The sequence below is a fragment of the Bos javanicus genome, chromosome 9 (genome assembly GCF_032452875.1).
Source record: "Bos javanicus breed banteng chromosome 9, ARS-OSU_banteng_1.0, whole genome shotgun sequence".
Classification (NCBI taxonomy): Eukaryota; Metazoa; Chordata; class Mammalia; order Artiodactyla; family Bovidae; genus Bos; species Bos javanicus.
The window spans coordinates 54,252,251-54,268,135 of NC_083876.1; positions in this window are offsets into that span (position 1 = coordinate 54,252,251).

Here is a 15,885-nt window from a genome sequence, read left to right on the forward strand (position 1 = left end):
TGATAGGGATTGCATTGAATCTGTAAATTGCTTTGGGTAGTATACTCATTTTCACTATATTGATTCTTCCAATCCATGAACATGGTGTATTTCCCCATCTATTAGTGTCCTCTTTGATTTCTTTCACCAGTGTTCTATAGTTTTCTATATATAGGTCTTTAGTTTCTTTAGGTAGATATATTCCTAAGTATTTTATTCTTTCCGTTGCAGTGGTGAATGGAATTGTTTCCTTAATTTCTCTTTCTGTTTTCTCATTATTAGTGTATAGGAATGCAAGGGATTTCTGTGTGTTGATTTTATATCCTGCAACTTTACTATAATCATTGATTAGTTCTAGTAATTTTCAGGTGGAGTCTTTAGGGTTTTCTATGTAGAGGACCATGTCATCTGCAAACAGTGAGAGTTTTACTTCTTCTTTTCCAATTTGGATTCCTTTTATTTCTTTTTCTGCTCTGATTGCTGTGGCCAAAACTTCCAAAACTATGTTGAATAGTAATGGTGAAAGTGGGCACCCTTGTCTTGTTCCTGACTTTAGAGGAAATGCTTTTAATTTTTCACCATTGAGGATGATGTTTGCTGTGGGTTTTTCATATATAGCTTTTATTATGTTGAGGTATGTTCCTTCTATTCCTGCTTTCTGGAGAGTTCTTATCATAAATGGAAGTTGAATTTTGTCAAAGGCTTTCTCTGCATCTATTGAGATAATCATATGGTTTTTATTTTTCAATTTGTTAATATGGTGTATTGCATTGATTGATTTGTGGATATTGGAAGAATCCTTGCATCCCTGGGATAAAGCCCACTTGGTCATGGTGTATGATCTTTTTAATGTGTTGTTGGATTCTGATTGCTAGAATTTTGTTAAGGATTTTTGCATCTATGTTCATCAGTGATATTGGCCTGTAGTTTTCTTTTTTTGTGGGATCTTTGTCAGGTTTTGGTATTAGGGTGATGGTGGCCTCATAGAATGAGTTTGGAATTTTACCTTCCTCTGCAATTTTCTGGAAGAGTTTGAGCAGGATAGGTGTTAGCTCTTTTCTAAATTTTTGGTAGAATTCAGCTGTGAAGCTGTCTGGACCTGGGCTTTTGTTTGCTGGAAGATTTTTTATTACAGTTTCAATTTCCGTGCTTGTGATGGGTCTGTTAAGATTTTCTGTTTCTTCCTGGTCCAGTTTTGGAAAGTTGTACTTTTCTAAGAATTTGTCCATTTCTTCCACGTTGTCCATTTTATTGGCATATAATTGTTGTAGTCTTTTATGATCCTTTGTATTTCTGTGTTGTCTGTTGTGAGGTCTCCGTTTTCATTTCTAATTTTATGGATTTGATTTTTCTCCCTTTGTTTCTTGATGAGTCTGGCTAATGGTTTGTCAATTTTATTTATCCTTTCAAAGAACCAGCTTTTGGCTTTGTTGATTTTTGCTATGGTCTCTTTTGTTTCTTTTGCATTTATTTCTGCCCTAATTTTTAAGATTTCTTTCCTTCTACTAACCCTGGGGTTCTTCATTTCTTCCTTTTCTAGTTGCTTTAGGTGTAGAGTTAGGTTATTTATTTGACTTTTTTCTTGTTTCTTGAGGTATGCCTGTACTGCTGTGAACTTTCCCCTTAGGACTGCTTTTACAGTGTCCCACAGGTTTTGGTTTGTTGTGTTTTCATTTTCATTCGTTTCTATGCAAATTTTGATTTCTTTTTTGATTTCATCTGTGATTTGTTGGTTATTCAGCAGCATGTTGTTCAGCCTCCATATGTTGGAATTTTTAATAGTTTTTCTCCAGTAATTGAGCTCTAATCTTACTGCATTGTGGTCAGAAAAGATATTTGGAATGATTTCTATTTTTTTGAATTTACCAAGGCTAGATTTATGGCCCAGGATGTGATCTATCCTGGAGAAGGTTCCATGTGCACTTCAGAAAAAGGTGAAATTCATTGTTTTGGGATGAAATGTCCTATAGATATTAATTAGGTCTAACTGGTCTATTGTATCGTTTAAAGTTTGTGTTTCCTTTTTAATTTTCTGTTTAGTTGATCTATCCATAGGTGTGAGTGGGGTATTAAAGTCTCCCAATATTATTGTGTTATTTTTAATTTCTCCTTTCATACTTGTTAGCATTTGTCTTGCATATTGTGGTGCTCCCGTGTTGGGTGCATATATATTTATAATTGTTATATCTTCTTCTTGGATTGATCCTTTGATCATTATGTAGTGACCATCTTTTTCTCTTTTCACAGCCTTTGTTTTAAAGTCTATTTTATCTGATATGAGTATTGCTACTCCTGCTTTCTTTTGGTCCCTATTTGCATGGAAAATCTTTTTCCAGCCCTTCACTTTCAGTCTGTATGTGTCCCCTGTTTTGAGGTGGGTCTCTTGTAGACAACATATGTAGGGGTCTTGTTTTTGTATCCATTCAGCCAGTCTTTGTCTTTTGGTTGGGGCATTCAACCCATTTATGTTTAAGGTAATTACTGATAAGTATGATCCCATTGCCATTTACTTTATTGTTTGGGGTTCGAATTTATACACTGTTTTTGTGTTTCCTGTCTAGAGAATATCCTTTAGTATTTGTTGGAGAGCTGGTTTGGTGGTGCTGAATTCTCTCAGCTTTTGCTTGTCTGAAAAGCTTTTGATTTCTCCTTCATATTTGAATGAGATCTTTGCTGGGTACAATAATCTGGGCTGTGGGTTATTTTCTTTCATCACTTTAAGTATGTCTTGCCATTCCCTCCTGGCTTGGAGAGTTTCTATTGAAAGATCAGTTGTTATCCTTATGGAAATTCCCTTGTGTTTTATTTGTTGTTTTTCCCTTGCTGCTTTTAATATTTGTTCTTTGTGTTTGATCTTTGTTAATTTGATTAATATGTGTCTTGGGGTGTTTTGCCTTGGGTTTATCCTGTTTGGGACTCTCTGGGTTTCTTGGACTTGAGTGATTATTTCCTTCCCCATTTTAGGGAAGTTTTCAACTATTATCTCCTCAAGTATTTTCTCATGGTCTTTTTTTTTTGTCTTCTTCTTCTTCTGGGACCCCTATGATTTGAATGTTGTAGCGTTTAATATTGTCCTGGAGGTCTCTGAGATTGTCCTCATTTCTTTTAATTCGTTTTTCTTTTATCCTCTCTGATTCATTCATTTCTACCATTCTATCTTCTAATTCACTAATCCTATCTTCTGCCTCTGTTATTCTACTATATGTTGCCTCCAGAATGTTTTTAATTTCATTTATTGCATTATTCATTATATATTGACTCTTTTTTATTTCTTCTAGGTCCTTGTTAAACCTTTCTTGCATCTTCTCAATCCTTGTCTCCAAGCTATTTATCTGTGATTCCATTTTGATTTCAAGATTTTGGATCAATTTCACTATCATTATTTGGAATTCTTTATCAGGTAGATTCCCTATCTCTTCCTCTTTTGTTTGGTTTGGTGGGCATTTATCCTGTTCCTTTATCTGCTGGGTATTCCTCCGTCTCTTCATCTTGTTTAAATTGCTGAGTTTGGGGTGTCCTTTCTGTATTCTGGCAGTTTTCAGTGTTCTCTTTATTGTGGTGTTTTCTCTGTGTGTGTGGGTTTGTACAGGTGGCTTGTCAAGGTTTCCTGGTTAGGGAAGCTTGTGTCGGTGTTCTGGTGGGTGGAGCTGGAGTGCAATGAAGTGTCCAGTAATTAGTTATGAGATGTGTATGGTTTGCGGGTGACTTTGGGTAGCCTGTATCTTGGAGCTCAGGGCTGTGTTCCTTTGTTGTTGGAGAATTTGCTTGGTATGTCTTGCCCTGGAACTTGTTGGCCCTTGTGTGGTGCTTGGTTTCAGTGTAGGTATGGAGGCGTTTGATGAGCTCCTGTCAATTAATGTTCCTTGGAGTCAGGACTTCCCTGGAGTCAGGGTTTGGACTTAAGCCTCCTGCTTTCAGTTATCAGTCTTATTTTTACAGTAGTTTCAAAACTTCTCCTTCTATACAGCACCATTGATAAAACATCTACGTTAAAGATGAAAAGTTTCTCCACCGTGAGGGTCACCCAGAGAGGTTCACAGCATTACATGGAGAAGAGAAGTGGGAGGAGGGAGTTAGAGGTGACCCGAATGAGATGAGGTGGAATCGATAGAGGAGAGAGTGGGCTAGCCAGTAATCACTTCCTTATGTGCACTCCACAACTGGACCGCTCAGAGATGTTCACGGAGTTATACAGAGAAGAGAAGAAGGAGGAAGGAGACAGAGGTGGCCAGGAGGATAAAAGGGGGAATGAAAAGGAGGGAGACGGATCTATCCAGTAATCAGTTCCCTAAGTGTTCTCCACCATCTGGAACACACAGAAATTCACAGAGGTGGGTAGAGTACAGAGGGGTTAGGGAGGAGACACAGGCGACCTGGTGGAGAAAAAGGAGAGTCCAAAGGGAGAGAAAGCAGTCAAGCCAGTAATCTCGTTCCCTAGTGAAAAATGGGTACTGAAGATTGGGTTCTTAAAGATACAAAATTGGTAACAAATACATAAAAGCAGAAATTAAAAATCTAGAGTAGAGTTTGGAATTTCAAAAATACGATGTTAAAGAAAAGAAGAAGGAAAAGAAAGAGAGAAAAAATGAACAAACAAAAACAAACAAGGTCGAGAAAATTATAAAGAAAATAATAGGTACAAAATTGATAACTAATACCAAAAAGCAAAAGTTAAAAATCTAGAGTAGAGTTTGGAATTTCAAAAATACAATGTTAAAAAAAAGAAGAAGAATAAGAAAGAGAGGGAGAAAAAAAAAAAAAGAACCAAAAACAAACAAAGTCGCAAAAATTATAAAGAAAATACAGGTACAAAATTGATAACAAATACCAAAATCATAAATTAAAAATCTAGAGTAGAGTTTGGGATTTCAGATATACAATGTTAAAGAAAAGAAGGAAAAAAAAAAAAAAAACAAGGTCAAAAAATTATAAAAAACGTATATATGAAGTTTGCTTTAAAAAAAATAGGTGTTTTTTTTTTTTTTTGCAAAGTAATAGGTTATAAAAGTGAAAATTAAAGGAATAATAGAAGACTTAAATTTTTTTTAAAAAATTAAAAGAAAAAAAAAAGAAAGAATGATCGTAAAAATAGTAAAAATATATCTAGGACTTTCTCTGGTTTTGTTGTGAGTATTGTGGGTTCAGTTCATTTTTGGCTAGTTCCTTGGTCCGACTTATATTTCTCAAGATCTATAGGCCCCTTCCTATGTAGTCGGTACTAACCAACTAACTAAACTACAGGGTTTAAATCTATTGCCTGTAGCTTCCAAGGCGGTTCCCTCTGTTATAGCTTCTTCTGTTTGCTGGTCTCTTCAGTGTGTGGTTTCCGCCCTGACACAAAGGGGATGGTGGAAGACACTTTTATTTATTTATTTATTTTTGGCTCACTTGTTCAGTCGCGCTGTGGGGAGGGAGGGAGGGATGCTGCAAACAAATAACACTGGCGTGTCCTCACAGTGCCTCAGCCACACTGGGTCTGCCCCAGCTCACGGCGCATGTAGCCTCCCTGCCCACACTGCTTAGGCTCTAGGTTGCTCTGCCGGGAACCATGCGTGCCCGGCCCTGGGCTGCCTGCATCTCCCAGGTCCAGGCCGCTCAGGTTCAGGCACTTGGGTAGTCCTCAGAGGCGCAGACTCGGTTGGGCCTGTGTTTTGTGCCCTTCCCAGGTCCGAACAGCTCAGGTGATGAGGTGTTTGGCGAGCACCAATGCTGCGACTTATCGCCTCCCCGCCGCTGGGTTATCTAGGTGTACAACCGGCGCACCTTCTCAGGCAGATGTTGACTGTCCAGACCCCCAAGAAGTTTTAGTTAGCAAAGAAGCCTGCTTACAGTTTTATAGATAATGTCTCTCTGGGGCTGCGATTGCCCCCTTCCGGCTCTGGCTGCCTGTCACCAGAAGGGGATGGTCTGCAGCCGGCTATCTCTGTTCAGTCCTTTGTTCTGTGCGCGGGCCTGGCGGTGTCTTAGGTTAGGGCTGGCTTTTCGTGTGGTAGATCTCCCACAGTCTGGTTTGCTAGCCCAAATTATTTCGCTCAGATAGCGCTCATGGTATTCAGGCCAGAACCTTACCCTAAGCGATGCAGCCCGCGCCGCACCTCCCTGCCCAGCCCCCGCTTGCCAATGGCGTGTGCAGGCGTCTGCGCTGCTTCTCCGCTGGGGGAGTTACCGTAGGGCTCACAATCTGCGGGTTTTAATTGTTTATTTATTTTTCCTCCCTGTTATGTTGCCCTCTGTGCTTCCAAGGCTCGGCACAGATTCGGCAGTGAGAAGGTTTCCTGGTTTTTGGAAACTTCTCTCTTTTTAAGACTCCCTTCCTGGGACAGAACTCCATCCCTCCCTCTTTTGTCTCTTATATTATTTCCTACCTCCTTTCGAAGACTTGGGTTGCTTTTCTGGGTGCCTGATGTCCTCTGCCGGCATTCAGAAGTTGTTTTGTGGAATTTACTTGGCGTTTAAATGTTCTTTTGATGAATTTGTGGGGGAGAAAGTGTTCTCCCCATCCTACTCCTCCGCCATCTTAGCTCCTCCTCCTCACTGTAGTTTTTATTCACATTTCTCTAATAACTAGTGATGTTGAGTACCATTTCATGTGTTTGTTGACCATCTGTATGTCTTTGGAGAAATGTCTATTTAGGTCTTCCACTGTTTTTATTTTTTTGTTGTTTGTTTTTGATTGGGTTTGTTATCTTGATATTGAGCTACTTGTATATTTTGGATATTAATCCTTTGTCAGTTTCTTTGCAGATATTTTCTCCCATTCCAATGGTTGTCTTTTTGTGTTGTCTATGGTTTTATTTGCTGTGCAAGAGCTTTTAAGTTTAAGTAGGCCCCATTTGTTTTTATTTTCATTACACTAGGAGATGGGTCAAGAAAGATCTTGCTCAAATTTATGTCAAAGAGTGTTCTGCCTATATTTTCTTCTAAGAATTTTATAGTGTCTGGCCTTAAATTCAGGCTTAATCCTTGTGTTTGTGTGTGTGTGTTTAGCAGAGTTTTATTAAAGTATGAATAGGGACAGAGAACGCTTCTGACATAGACATCAGAAGGAGGGCGGAGAGTGCCCCCAGGCTTAATCCATTTTGATTTTATTTCTGTGCATGGTGTTATGGAGTGTTAAAAAGGATATGTCATCCTGCTTTTTTTTAAATTGAAGCATAGTTGATCTACAATGTTGTATTAATTTCTGTTGTACATCAAAGTGATTTAGTTATACATACATACATAAATATGCATAAGTATTCTTTTTTATATTTTTTCAATTATGGTTTACATAGGATATTGAATATAGTCCCCTTGTTGTTTATCAACTCTATATGTAATAGTTTGTATCTGTTTACCCCAAACTCTCAATCCATCCCTCCTCTGCCTCCTTCTCCAGGAACCACAACTCTGTTCTATATGTCTGTGAGTCTGTTTCTGTTTTGTAGACAGATTCATTTGTATTATTTTTTTAGATTCCACATATGAATGATATCATATAATATTTGTCTTCCTCTTTCTGATTTCAGTTAGTTTGACAATCTCTTGGTCCATGCATGATGCTGTAAATGGCATTATTTTGTTCCTTTTATGACTAATATTTCATTGTATGTATGTACCACATCTTCTTTATCCATTCATCTGTCAGTTCAGTTCAGTTCAGTCGCTCAGTCGTTCATCTGTCAGTGGACAGTAATGTTGCTTCTGTGTCTTGGCTATTGTGAATAGTGCCACTATGAACTCTATTTCATTTTTTTTGAATTATAGTTTTGTCCAGATATATGTCCAGGAGTGGTATTGCTGGATCATATGGCAACTCTAGTTTTAGTTTTTTGAGGAACCTCCATACTGCTTTCCACAGTGCCTGTACCAACTTACATTCCCAGCATCAGTGTAGGAGGGTTCCCTTTTATGTATACTCTCTCCAGGATTTTTATTTGTAGACATTTTAATGATGGCCATTCTGACCAGTAGGAGGTAGTACCTCATTGTAGTTCTGATGGCGTCTACTCTGGATCCTGATAGTTCTGCCTATAAAAAAATCTGATCTGTAGAAATGTCATTTGCAACACTAAGCTTTTTTTTTTAAAAGAAAGGAAAAGAGGGAAACTAGGAAGAGAGGAAGGGAAAAGAAGGGGCAAAAGCATAAAGCAAGGAAGAAATAAAGAGAAAGAAAGTCAAATATAAAAAGATAAAATTTTTAAAGTTTGAAAATACATTTAAGTTTATTTCCAAAGTGCTTATTATTTTTTTAAAGTGTTAGTGTCACTAATGAATTGTTAGCTCACTTGAAGCTAGTTAGGTAAAATACGTTTCTCATATTCAGAGTAGAAAATATTTTATTTCCTAGAGCACAGTAATTATCATTAAGAAGGCAGGATGCTTCTAAATGGTGAATAAAAACACATTTTCTGGAGTTCTTGGAAATCTGTGCACAATAAAGAAGAATTATTTCAGCTTATGAATGCTTGGATTTATGCCTACAAAAGTTAAAAATTCAAAAAGACTGAAGTGTTGCAGGGTATCATTAAAGAAAATAGGTATTTTCTCAGCTATTATAATAATATATGATGCCACAATGCTAAGAAACAAAAGAACACTGTCGATTAATGAGAGATATCTTAATTAGAGAAAAATTTTGGGAGTTTCATTAATGATAAAGAGATGACTGAAATCAGTCTACATGGCATTATAATCATGTCTGCAGAAAAGCAGATATTGTTTAAATAAAATGAATATTTTATAAGGGCTATTTAGGAGAGAAAAACTTTAAGAAGCTATAGCACATAGGAAAAAAAAAACTATATCAATCGGTATTAGATTTTACTAGATTCTGTGAGCAAATAAATCTGAATCTCTCTCAAAACTGTCAGCTCTTATAAGACCATAAGACATCCTCAGAAATACTTACTTTTCTCCATAGAAATTAAAATTGTTGTAAAACACCCTACTACTACTCAGACATAAGGCATTTGAAAATATCACACTACTGAGTCTCAGTTTATTTTCCTTTGCTTGACTAAATTGCATTCATGGAGAGAACGCCTGCAAACCCATAAAAGCAGTTGTCATGAGTACTATCTGATTCCGTGGTTCAGCCACAGTAGGGGGAATCCTTGATTTTCATAAGAAACTGTACAAAATTGTATGTTTTGTTGTGCAGTTGCTCAGTCATGTCTGACTCTTTGTGACCCCAAAGACTGCAGTGCATTAGGCTTGCCTGTCCTTCACCATCTCCTGGAGCATGCTCAAGCTCCTGTCCTTTGAGTCAGTGATACCATCCAACCATTTCATCTTCTGTTATCCCCTTCTTCTTCCTTCTATATTTCCCAGCATCAGGGTCTTTTCCAATGAATCAGCTCTTCACATCAGGTGGCCAAAGAACTGGGGCTTCAGCTTCAGCATCAGTCCTTCCAGTGAATATTCAGGATTGATTTCCTTTAGGATTGACTAGTTTAATCTCCTTGCAATCCAAGGGAGTCTCAAGAGTCTTCTCCAAAACTATAGTTCAAGCATCAGTTCTTTGGTGCTCAGCCTTCTTTATGACCCAACTCTCATATCCATACACGACTACTCGAAAAACATAGCTTTGACTACAGGGACCTCTGTCAGCAGGTAATGTCTCTGCTTTTGAATATGCTGTCTAGGTTTGTCACAGCTTTTCTTCTAAGGAGTAAGCATCTTTTAATTTCATGGCTGCGGTCACCACCCACGGTGATTTTGGAGCTTAAGAAAATAGAGTCTGTCACGGTTTCCATTGTTTCTCCATCTATATGCCATGAAGTGATGGGATGAGATGCCAAGATCTTAAGTTTTTTGAATGTTGAGTTTTAAGCCAGCTTTTTCAGTCTCCTCTTTCACCTTCAAAAAGAGGCTTTTTAGTTCCTCTTTACTTTCTGCCATTGAGAGTGGTGTCATCTGCATATCTGAGGATATTGTATGTACTCAGCAATAATAGTTCCATTCAGGCATTAGCAGCTCATAGATAGTAGACTTACAGTCTTATACAACTTTATAATTATTTTTCTCAAGCCACATTTCTGTTTTACCCATTGGTCTCTAGTAGGTTGTTCATCTTAATTAAACCAAAGTTCGATGATTTCAGGCCCCAAATTGTACCCCTTTATAAGGAAACCTGGGCTTCCCAGGTGGCACTAGTAAAGAACCCACCTGCCAAGCCAGGAGACATAAGAGACAGGGATTCAATCTCTGGGCCCGGAAGATCCCCTGGAGAAGGAAATGGTAACCTACTTCCAGTGTTCCTGCCTGGAGAATCTCATGGATGGAGGAACCTGGAGGGCTACAGTCCATGGGATCACAAAAAGTCAGAAACAACTGAAGTAGCTTAGCACACAGGCATAAGGAAATCCATCCACAATGAATAAACTGTGTATTAGTTTGAATTCTCAGAACACATGGCAAAAATTTCAAGACCTATGTACCATTAAACTTGTTTTCCTGGAAAAAAAAAAAAAAAAGCATACTGTGGAATTCAGCTGATGTAAACTTGGGCAAGGTATTGCTTTCTACCTCAAAACTGGTGAAAATACTAGAATCTGTTTCATAATGTATGTAATGTACTTAAAATAGTGCTTGGCACATAGTGAGAACTCTGTTTGCCTGTATGTTGAGCCCTTAGACTTTAAGACTTCAGTGACTCCTCTGTGAATGCTTCTGTAACCCTTCAGAAGGGATTGAACTTTCTCTTCCTAATGCCTTCTTCATGCGTACATGCGTGCTAAGTCATTTTAGTCCTGTCCGACTCTTTGCTACCCTATGGACTGTAGCCAATCAGGCTCCTCTGTCCATAGGATTCTCCAGGGAAGAGTACTGAATGGGTTGCCATGTCCTCCTCCAGGGGATCTTCCCAAATCAGGGATCAAACCTGGGCCTCATATGTCTCCTGCACTGGCAGGTGGGTTCTTTACCACTAGTACCACCTGGGAAGCCCATGCCTTCTTCATATCAACCTCTATTTTGAGACTTATGTGACTATATGCAGTTATATTAATCAGGACTCTTTCTGTTCCATGAAATAAACCTAACTAAAATTAACTTGATAAAGAAGATTTACTGGCTAATGGAGTGGAGCCAAAAGGCAGGCATGGTTCAGGGTAGAACTTGAGAGTTCAAAACACACTATCAAGTCTTTATTTCTTTACCTGTTTCTTCTGTTTTCTTCAATGTGTTGCCTTTTTACTCAGACAGAAACTTTCCATGTCAGACAAAATGTATCTATGAAATGTTCCCCGCCTGTATTACTAGAGCTCAACTGAGCTTGGTTCACATGCCTAGCCCTGGAGCTATCACTTAGCAAAGGGAGGAAACTCATTTGCCAGTTGATATCATACGTCCAACTCCAAAATATAGAGATTAATAATCCTATGAGGAATATACAGAGTGGTTCTTCAAATATAAAGGACAGAATTTTTATCAGTGGGGTTCAGGGACACTAGGCAATCAGAGACAACTGATAACTTGTGAAGAAATGATTCTTTCCTTTTAAGTTTGTGAACTCCTTGGACATGGACATATCACATTAATTTCATTCCTCATCATATAAAAGTAAGCACTCTGTGTATGTTAAATGGAAATAGCGGGGTGTAATCTAAAGCAAAATAGAACAGTCAAAAGAGGCTTCATTGGGAAGATAATATTTGAGCAAAGATGTCAAGAAGGTGAGGAATCACCATGGTATATGTATCAAAGCCGGGAACTAAAGTAGGTTGCTTCTGACTTCATTCAGATTTCAGCAGTTGTTTCCTTAATGTCTTTTACTGTTCCAGGATCCATCCTAGATACCATTTTCATTTCATATCTATGTTGTCTTAGTCTTCCCTGGTCTATGACAGTTTCTCAGCCTTCCTTTGTTTCATGATCTTGACAGTTTTGTGGAGTTCTGGTTATTTTTCAGAATGCCCCTCAATTAGAGTGAAGTCTGTTATGGTTTCTCATGACTAGACTGGGGTTATATATTTGGAAAGAATAATACAGAGGGAGCATGCTTTTGGAAGTTGGAAGAAAACAGATCCTGTTTGGTGATGGGAACGATTCACTGGAGAGGGTAAACTTAATGATGTAGAAGTGAAAGGGGATGATTGCCAGAGGAATGTCTGAGCAAACAAGAGCAAATTTTAGAAGATTACTCATAGTTAAAAGCAGGGTTGACAGAGTTTCTGAGCACAGATGATACAAGTAAGACTGTGGTATTGGAAGATTGGCCTTATTTTCCTTTCATCAGGTATTAGTTTTCTATTGCTCTGTAACAAATTATCACAAATTTAGCAGTTTGAGACAACATATATTTTATTATCTCAGTTCCCATGAGTTAGGATACCTGGCATAGCTTAACCTACTTCTCTGCCTAGGGTCTCACCTACTGTAATTTAGGTGTCAACTGGCACTGAAGACTCATGTAAAGTTCAGAGCCCTCTTCCCCACTCCTGTGGTCTTTGGGGAATTTAATTTCCTTGAAGCTCTAGACTCATGGTGGTTTGCTTCTTTAGGCCAGCAAGAGAATATCTCTGTCTTCTGTCTTTAACCTCTGGACTTTCTTTTAAAGGTTTCAAGTGATTAGGTAGGACCACCAAGGATTATCTACTTTTTGATTAACTTAAAGTCAACTATTAGCAATCTCAAATTATCATCCTCAAAAGCTCTTCACCTTGGCCATTTAATAATTACAGGAATGATAACCCATTAACGTTGCCTTCTTCTTTTAGAGGTAAATTATACATCTTACCCATATGCAAGGGAAGGTGATTCTATAAGGGCATGGCTCACTGGAATCATCTTCAATAGCTTCTACTTTCTTAGGTAAGCAAGAAGCAAGATCACACATTGTTTGGATGGAGGAGAAAGTAGTGGAGGTTTGAGGAAATGGAAAAGAGGATGAAATGTATCTAAGAATGTGTGTACTCTGACTCTAAACAATCTATTCAAGATGTGCAGGGCTTCTCCAGCATGTAGTTTTCTAGTGTAACTACTTATCCAACCTAATCCTCATACTGTAGCCAGCTACTAAATATTCCAAAAGATATTTGCGGGGCTTTGTCACAAATAGTAAGAATTAATTTTACTGTCCCTAAGATTTAGTGATCTAGGAGGAATTATGATTAATGGGGAAATGAGGTTAATAGTCAACTCATGGTCTTCTAAATATTAATACTGATTGATATGCATGTCAACATTTACTTTAAAAAATTTTGTGGTCCATGCTGTTTTAATAGCTGTGTTAAATTTAGCAAAATGTTTGGTGGAAGGAACACAGGGATTATGCAAATAACCAGCTACTATGACTCTCTCAAGCATTATACTGTTAAAGTAAATGACAGATTAAAAGTCTATTTAACTAGGACACTTCTAGAATTTCTCCCACTAATATGTTAAATCAATACAATAGCCTTACTTTTATGGAAGGAGTGGAGTTTTTGTGTATTGCTTCTGTTTGCTTTATAGAACTTCTCTAAAATTGACTTTGTATAAAAAGCTCATTAAAAATAATAACATATGAAATAGAGCTACAGTTTTATTTTTAATATCTTAGTTAATGAATAAAATGAAATTACATATGCCAATATTATTTGGTTACAACAATCAAATATGGGATGAATTTACAATCTTCTTACAAGAAGCCCAAGAGGAATAGAAAAACAATAGGTAATGTTCAACACAAACCTTGTGTGAATACCATGTTTTGTATATGCAGAGCTTCATATGAATCTTTCTTCAGTTCAACAGACATCTAATTCACACCTACTCCATGTCAAGCACCGGGACTATAATGGTGGAAAAGATACTCACTAATTAAGGCCAGTTTTAAAAGCTCCAGGGAATGCTGCATTTCATTAAACTTAGTGTTGAATCAATGACTGTATTTTTTTAACTTCTATTTTATTATGTTCTGTTTTCTGTATTATATATTCTTAAAAGAATTGAAACCAAAGATATTTTCTACCCTCAAGGTGCTTATGGTAAGAGATACACATGTATGAAACTTCTTTCCAAACAAAGTAGTAGAAGTTAAGACTAGAAGTGTACTCTGAGTGCCTAGCCTGGTGCATGTCAGAAAAAAGTTGGGTGTAGGGAAATAATACCACTAAAACTGAATGACAGAGTTTGTTCAGCTCTGTCTCTACTCAACTGTGCAACATTGGCAACTTCGGTACATATATTTTCTTAATTATGAAATGAAAGCCAACTAAGAATGTTGGATGAATTGTTGCTGTTGTTGTTTAGTCACTCAGTCGTGTCCAACTCTTTGCAGCAAACAAGGCTTTCCTGTCCTTCCCCATCTCCTGGAGTTTCCTCCAACTCATGTCCACTGAGTCAGTGATGCCATCCAACCATCTTGTCCTCTCAGCCCCTTCTCCTCCTGCCTTTAATCATTCCCAGCAGCAGGGTCTTTCCTAAAGAGTCGGCTCTTCACAGCAGGTGGTCAAAGTATTGGAGCTTCAGCATCAGTCCTTCCAATGAATATTAGGATTCATTTCTTTTAGGATTGACTGGTTTGATCTCCTTGTAGTCCAAGGGACTCTTAAGGGTCTTCTCCAACACCACAATTCAAAAGCATTAATTCTTTGGTGCTCAGACTTTCTTATGGTCGAACTCTCACATCCATACATAACTACAGGAAAAACCATAGCTTTGACTATACACATCTTTGTTGGCAAAGTTATCTCTCTGCTTTTTAATATGCTCTTCAATTTTTTCATAGCTTTTCTTCCAAGGAGCAAGCATCTTTTAATTTCATAGCTGCAGTCATTGTCCACAGTGATTTTGGAATCCAGGAAAATAGAGTCTGTCACCATTCCCATTTTCTTCCCATCTATCTGCCATGAAGTGATAGGACCGGCTGCCATGATCTTAGTTTTTTAATGTTGTTTTAAGCCAGCTTTTTCATTCTTCTCTTTCACCTTCATCACAAGGCCCTTTAGTTCCTCTTCCCTTTCTGCCATAAGGGTAGTGTTATCAGCATATCAGAGGTTATTAATATTTCTCACAGTAATCTTGCTTCCAGCTTGTGCTTCATCCAGCCTGGAATTTCGCATGATGTACTCTGCATATAAGTTAAATAAAGGTGACAATATACAGCCTTGGTGCACTCCTTTCCCAATTTTGAACCAGTCTGTTGTTCCATGTCCCTTTCTAATGGCTGCTTTGTGACCTGCATACAGATTTCTCAGGAGGCAGGTAAGGTAGTCTGGTATTCCCATCTCTTAAAGAATTTTCCACAGTTTGTTCTGATCCACACATTCAAAGGCTTTAGCATTGTCAATGAAGCAAATGTTTTTTCTGGAATTCTCTTGCTTTTTCAATGATCCAACAGACATTGGCAATTTGATCTCTGGTTCCCTCTGCCTTTTCTAAACCCAGCTTGAACATCTGGAAGTTCATAGTTCACATACTGTTGAAGCCTGGCTTGGAGAAGTTTGAGTATTACTTTGCTAGCATGTGAAATGAGTGCAACTGTGTAGTAGTCTGAACATTCTTTGGCATTGTCCTTCATTTGTGATTGGAATGAAAACTGACCTTTTCCAGTTCTGTAGCTACTGCTGCGTTTTCCAAATTTGTTGGCATATTGAGTGCAGCACTTTCACAGCATCATCATGAAGGATTTGAAATAGATCATCTGGAATTCGACTACCTCCACTAGCTTTGTTTGTAGTGATGATTCCAAAAGCCCACTTGACTTCACATTCCAGGATGTCTGGCTCTAGGTGAGTGATCACTCCGTTGTGATTATCTGGGTCATGAAGATCTTTTCTGTATAGTTCTTCTGTGTACTTTTGCCACCTCTTCTTAGTATCTCCTGCTTCTGTTAGGTCCATACTCTTTCTGTCCTTTATTTTGCCCATCTTTGCATGCAATGTTCCCTTGGTATCTCTAATTTTCCTGAAGAGATCTCTAGTCTTTCCCATTCTATTG